We start from the raw sequence: 7,207 nt of genomic DNA, 5'->3' as shown, positions 1-7,207 counted from the left end.
CTAGATATTAACTATGAGAGTCATGAATTGCTTCATGACAAGGATATATCTGAGAAATGTGTCCTTAGGCAATTTTGTGGTTGCGTGAACATGATAGTATGCACTTACACAAACCTAGATGATTTAGCCTACTACACACCTAGGCTATATGAGATAGCCTATTGCTGTACAAGCATGTATAGTATGTTACTGTACTAAATACTGCTGGCAACGGTAACACAGTGGTAAGTATTTGTGCATCTAAATATATCTAAGCATAGAAAAGGTATGGTAAAATTGGGTATGAAAGATAAAACTGGTTCAGCTAAGCAGGGTACTGACCATGAATAGAGATTGCAGGACTGGAAGTTGCTCTGGGTGAGCCAGTGAGTAAGAAGTGAGGAAATGTGAAGGCCTAGCACATTCCTGTGAACAAATGTTGACTTTATAAGCACATTACACTTAGGGCACACTAACTTTATAAAGCAACATGAGCAAAAATGAAGCAATCAAGAGACTCAGTAAACAGGATGTATAAGGCTGCTGCTGGTGTAACATGGCCTACTGTCTGTCTTACAGCAAATTTCAAAAGTAAGTAGAAAGATAACACTAAAAAAAATTAAAACTATAGCATAGTAAACATGTAAACCAGAAACATAGTCATTTATTATCACTATCCAGTATTATGTACTATACATAACTATATGAGCTATACTTTTATGCAACTGGCAGTCCAGTGGGTCTGTTTACACCAACATTACCACAAACACATGAGTAATGTGTTGTGCTGTGGTGTTACTGCAGCCATGAAGTCACTAGGTGATAGGGCTTTTTCAGCTCCGTTAAAATCTTATGGGATCACCATCATATATGTGGTCCTTTTTCGACCAAAACGTCATTATGTGGTATATGATCATATTATTTGTCAAAATTCCCCCTGGCTGGTTTGGCTCAGTGGATTGAGCGTCGGCCTGCGAGCTAAGTGTCGCTGGTTCGATCTTCCAGTCAGGGCACATCAAAGAAGGAAAACTCTGACTCCAAAAAACCTCCGCTGCCTTGCGGCATACCTCTTCAGGGGAAAGGCTAAGGGAGTAAACCCCGACAGAAAATCCGGAGCCGGAGTCCCTAAGGCGGTTTGACGTTGTAGTCAACACCGGCAACTCCTGCGGCGCACCTGAAGCCAAGCTGTATTGACTCCGTCTTTCCCTTGGACCCTTCAGCTGCGAAGAGAGGGGGGGTCTGCTGCATGGGCAACAGCAGACCCTCCATATCACCCTGCCCAGGCTCTGTAGCTTCAGCTTCACTGGAGAGGACACTCCAGCGTCATCGCAAGATGTCGATTCAACACGGGAGGAGACAGATACCGTGTCACTCCCGAGTCGGACTGCACAACCATTCTCGGCGGTGCAGATAGACTCTTAAGAAGCTACACCATCGTCTCTCGAGACGGACGGCTGCCGACGATTTGTCAAAATTCAGCTCACAATTCACCTCCTTCAGTAGGTGGACTTATGTAATCCCAGACTTTGATGAATGCCATAGCATACATGACAGGACCAAAATAACAAAACCATCAATCTTTCCTGCCTCTTTTTTCTCCTGCCTGCTTGCAGGAGGAAGTCTGGCTTTGTCTGGACCTGGGGGAGGAGTCTTCCTCAGGGATTAGAATGTATCAGACTCTGAGACAAGCACTGAAGTACAAGTTTATTTTGATGTGATGAAAGTGAGGAAGGGAGAGAGAGACGTAACACTGTTAGGAGAGGCTATGAATCCAGTTACTGCTGCGTGGACCTGGAGCTTAATCCCTCTGGGAATTCTGGGAGACTATCCTACCATGGGGTGAGGATGCTGGGGTATTTACTGAGCATCCCCACCATTCATGGGTTGAGGATTGCTCCCACTTCTTGCCTCCACTTTCACAGGCAAAGAAATGCAAGTACTGGCACCACAGCACTTCTGCGCTAAGGGTGACTGATGGGGGCAGGACAGTGACAGCTTCTGCCACAGGAGATTTTAAAGAAGGACAACTATGATCTCTATGTCCTCCTCATGGGGTGGGTGTGACACTTCCAAAGTAATGAACATCGATTCTTTCAAAATGGCTTTTTGGTTGCTACAGTGTGTCCTTTCAGCGTGATGAGCTTCAAGCTTGGACCACATGGGTGACTGCGTTTCATGCCTTGGTGTCCTCACCAAATGGGAAACGTGTGTGTTCTAGTGCCCACAGGACAGTGCTGTCTGTGGTGCTTCTTACCACACGGCCGGATGGAAGCTCCGCAAGGAACAGAGCTATTGTGTGATTTGCTGCTTTTGTGTGTCCTGACCTTGGCCTGGAAAGTCCGAAGGAAGAGAGAGGAGAAACCAGCAATGATCAGGGAAGGGTCTTCACAGACCAACCTTGTGAAGAGCTCTTCAAATGGGGATGATCACTCTTCTGCTGCATTTGATAAATCTTTTAATGCTCACTGCTAGGGATGCAACTTAAAGGAATATTCTGGGGGGGGGGGGGGGGGGGCTTCTGACCAGGCAGCACTTAACTTCCTGAGCAGAACTCATTCTGAAACACCACTTTGAGGCCTGGGAGTGAGGGGGTGCATCCCAAGTCTGTGCCATTGCGATGGCACAGACTTTGCCTGTCTCTTTCTGTTACTGAGTGCGAATTGAGCACCACAAGGAACTTCGTTTAGACAGAGAGTCGAGGCTTGGTTTCTGCCCTGTGACAGCCTGTGCTTCCATCTGCTCATCTGCGAGCTGTGGGAAATCATCTCTGGCTTCTGTGGTGCACTCAGGGACCCCAGCTTGATTAGAGAGATAATGAGCCTGCATGGATGGGTGGGATGAAGGAGCTGCAGTAACCTGGTGGGGCTGGTGGGATGACTGAGTACAACTCCTCTCCTGGGCTCCAAATGGCCCCTGTGCCCTGGAAGAGTGATTGCAGCTTCAGGGAGCAAATTGCTCTCATCATCTAAAGGATCAGACCAGTGTCTTTATAATCTTTGCATTGATCAGGATGAAAGTGTTGGCTGTATTAGCACCAGCTGTATAAATGACACATTAATATTGCTATTATTTTTTAATTGACTATTAAAGGGAATGGATAACTCCATGAAACCATTTTAAATAAATGTAGATAGCCTGACTCCCTGGCCTTTTTTCTCATTCTCTGACACCTCAGGGCTTTTTCCTTTAAAATGAGCTTCAACACACTGCCTAACATGCAATTTGCCCTGAAAAACAACATGATCTCCCTGCCCAGCTCCTTGTCTGTAGGAAAGCCCCTCTACCAGTGCCTCTGACTACTTCCCTGCTAACAGAAGTGACCAGCAGGAAAGGGCCAGGGGGAAAATTAGTGGGAGCAGAAGAGGAAGGGTAAGGTTGAGTAAGGAGAAAGGGTGGAACTGAGAGTTTTTTAAATGGAGGAAAAGAAACATGAAGAGATAAAAGTAAGAGGGAGAAATGAAATTTCCCCCCAAAAGGACAAGAGTGTCATAGCCCATTGCCTCTCTTCACTGCCCAGGTTCTTCAAAAGCATGCCCTTGCTTTCTATGAGAGTTCCCTATGTTTCTGTCTACACATAATTCTTCTCATTTGACTTGCCTACTGTACTTCCTCTACCCGTTTCCTGTGGATTGACATGGAGGGCAGGGGTTGTCATTTATATTCCTGCATACATGTCACAGCACAGAGCATAACTTTCAAAGAGTCCAAAATACGATGTCATTTCAATCTTGAATATGTGTCAAAGATCTAGCAAATCATTAAGAAGGGAAGACATATAATAATAATAATTCTGGTTCAGAAAACAATTGAAAGAATTGGATTTTTATAGGAATTTTGAAAAACAGAATGCAGGGACAAGAGTGTCAGTCTAGATAGAACATTCGTTTGTGTTCTACAGGACAATGAAACCATAGCTTCTCTAGCGGACAGTGATCAACAAGTAACTTCACAGTGTCAGGTGCTAGTGAGTGAGCACAGCAACATCAATCACATTCTCCAAGAGATTTAAAATTTTCTTGGGTTGCTACTAATGCCACAGTGTGACATTGAAAGAAATTGCTGTCCTCCACTCCTTATTTCCAGGTTTTATGTAATTTTTCTTAAGATGGGTGTAAACTAAGTATTTAATGAATGACCACATGAATGAAATAGAAGTATAAAATCATGCCCTATAAGTAAACAAAATCTTCTATATTTCTAATTTCCATAATATGTCCAGTGTGGCTCTTGGACCCTTAACTGGACAGTGGAAATTTGAAGGAAGAAAGCCCACTGACACATGAATGATTTTTACATCTTGTATAATTAAACATAACGTATTCAATGAAGTCCTGGGTCACACGTGCAGTCTGAAACATCAATGATGCTATCCATGTTATGTGGATACTGTGTTAGTAAAAGTCAAGGTGTAATTAACATAATCTCATTCAGTTTCAGGCTTTTCTCCCTACTAGAACTCCTGCTTTATTAAAGATTCTTCATATAAGTGAAATCTTAAGTGGTGGCTGGAAAATCAGCTCTATTCAACTTGAAATTGACTCTGAAACATTTTACATGATTAGAAGCTTATAAAAAGCAATATACTAAATCCAGGTCTCACATAAATAGTAAGGTCCAGTTTGGAAACAAATGAGAAGACTTTCCAAATGACACTTGTAAAATATCTTGCAAAGTTCCCATTTTACTACTCCTCCCCCAGCTCTGTGCTAAGAACCCACAGCTTAGCTCAGTGAAGGGCAGAAGGAAACTCTCAGAATCCCCCTCATTTGTCCACGCAGAATCCTGGGCACCTGTGTCCATGTTAACACCACGTGCTGGGGCTGGGGGTGGGCTCTGCCTCTGGCTGCACTGCAATGCAGCTGGCTTCTAGCCCTGACTGATCCCTGCATTCCATGGGGACACTGAGCAAGCCTGTTGAGGCCTGCTGCTGCCTGGTCTCTTTTTTCAATTATCTTTTCCCAATCATGGATCTTTAATAACCAGTCTTCCTTACCTTTAATCTGTTCACAGATACTTATTTACTAACTTTTTTTCTTAAAAGTTATGGAATAGGAAAATAAAAGTATTTGCTCTTCACTTACTAAATTATTGTAAAGTCGAGTTTTTCATTAAGCTTTCAAGCTCGAAGGTTCAGTCAGCATGGATTAAACAATCAATACTTCTTAATGTTTTGGGGGCATAGACCTCTTTGAGAATGTGCAGAAAGTTAAATCTGGATTCCCTCCTTTAAATGCAGACACACATGTATCCGTCTACACTGTTCGATATAATTGGAGTGTTGACATAATGAAAACCTGTGAGGGACATTCAGAACCCAGTAAGAGCCCCACAATGAGAGTAACAATTGCCCCTTCCATTTGTAAACAGAACAAGCCTTCCATGGTCAACAAAATGGATCTCTGAACAATTTTGGATACACATTAAGACGTGAAGTTGACAGCTCCGGAGTCCCAACCGGTTCCAAATCTAGTTCTGCGTTCTCCTGCTCCTTCTTTCCTTCAACATGACAGATGCTGCTGTGTCCTTTGCCAAGGACTTCCTGGCAGGTGGAGTGGCGGCGGTCATCTCCAAGACAGCGGTAGCGCCCACTGAGTGGGTCAAGCTGCTGCTGCAGGTGCAGCATGCCAGCAAGCAAATCACCGCAGATAAGCAATACAGGGGCATTATAGACTGCGTGGTTCGTATCCCCAAGGAGCAGGGAGTCCTGTCCTTCTGGCGCTATAACCTGGCCAATGTCATCAGATACTTCCCCACCCAGGCTCTCAACTTTGCCTTCAAAGATAAATACAAGCAGATCTTCCTGGGTGATGTGGACAAGAGAACCCAGTTTGGGCGGTACTTTGCAGGAAATCTGGCTTCTGGTGGTGCCGCTGGGGCCACCTCTTTGTGTTTTGTATATCCTCTTGATTTTGCCCATACTCATCTAGCAGCTGATGTGGGCAAAGCTGGAGCTGAAAAGGAATTCAAAGGCCTCGGTGACTGCCTGGTTAAAATCTACAAATCTGATGGGATTAAGGGCCTGTACCAAGGCTTTAATGTGTCCGTGCAGGGTATTATCATCTATCGAGCTGCCTACTTTGGTATCTATGACACTGCAAAGAGAATGCTTCCAGATCCCAAGAATACTCGCATCTTCGTCAGCTGGATGATCGCACAGTCCGTCACAGTGGTGGCTGGGTTGACTTCCTGTCCATTTGACACTGTTCGTCACCGCATGATGATGCAGTCAGGGCGCAAAGGAACTGATATCATGTACACAGACACGCTCGACTGCTGGAGGAAAACTGCTTGTGATGAAGGAGGCAAAGCGTTTTTCAAGGGTGCATGGTCCAATGTTCTCGGAGGCATGGGTGGTGCTTTTGTGCTTGTCTTGTATGATGAAATCAAGAAGTTCTCATAAATTATTTCGTAGTCTTTCCCCCTCCCCCGTTAACAGGCATGTTGTATTATGTAACATATCTTGAGCATTCTTGACAGACTGTTGGCTGTCTATTTATCAGTGGCAACTTTTTACTGGTTGAAAATGGGGAGCAGTAATATTCATCTGACCAGTTTTCTCTTGAAGCCATTTCCATGGTGATGGTGGGACTCAATTATATTTTTTATTTCAGTCACTCCTGCTAAATGACAAATTTGAAGAAATAAAAAATACCTGAAATATAAAAAAAAAAAAAAAAAGACGTGAAGTTGAAAATGTTCTTTGGGGTAAGTAAAGACCAGTTCTGGGGTGTGAGGCTATCTCTGGGAGCCACGTCTTCCCTGGGATGAGGCAAGCCCTGAGAACTGTCCGTGCTGGGGAGCTGTTGTACCAGCTAATGTGTCGTGTTTGTCCACCTGCTGTGTTTCCAGTCCACTGACTCTTCATCCCACCTCTATCTGTGCACAGTGGACTCTCCCTTCTGGTGGAATCAGTTACATGTGTGAGTGGCTGCATATATGTGTGTGCGTGTGTGTGTGTGTGGACAAAAGCTTTCCTCTGGGGGTTGCTCTTTCTTTGCCTACTCAGTCTAACAGTGTTTTCACAGAATCTATAGTATGTGAACTGAAACTTAAGGTGAGACATAGTAACTAGAGAATTCAGCACTGGTATGCCAGTGTTCAAGGTATGATGAGAAAGATATGTTTGGAGAGGTAGGTTGAGACACTATTACAGAGGAGCTGGCTTTGCTATGGAGATAAACAAAATATCATTTTTAAAGTGAGCCATCACCTCTCTTATCTGTTTTCT

General features: G+C 44.1%; 1 pseudogene; it reads left to right on the top strand.

Moving 5' to 3' along the window:
* Positions 1 to 5,470: 5,470 nt before the first annotated feature.
* Positions 5,471 to 6,646, top strand: LOC150006573 (ADP/ATP translocase 2 pseudogene; annotated as a pseudogene).
* The last annotated feature ends 561 nt before the right edge of the window (positions 6,647 to 7,207 follow it).

This window comes from Furipterus horrens, unplaced genomic scaffold (genome assembly GCF_987537825.1).
Source record: "Furipterus horrens unplaced genomic scaffold, mFurHor1.1.pri manual_scaffold_6, whole genome shotgun sequence".
NCBI lineage: Eukaryota > Metazoa > Chordata > Mammalia > Chiroptera > Furipteridae > Furipterus > Furipterus horrens.
The sequence above is the reverse complement of the archived record's forward strand: the minus strand, read 5'-3'. Positions and strand labels throughout refer to the sequence as shown.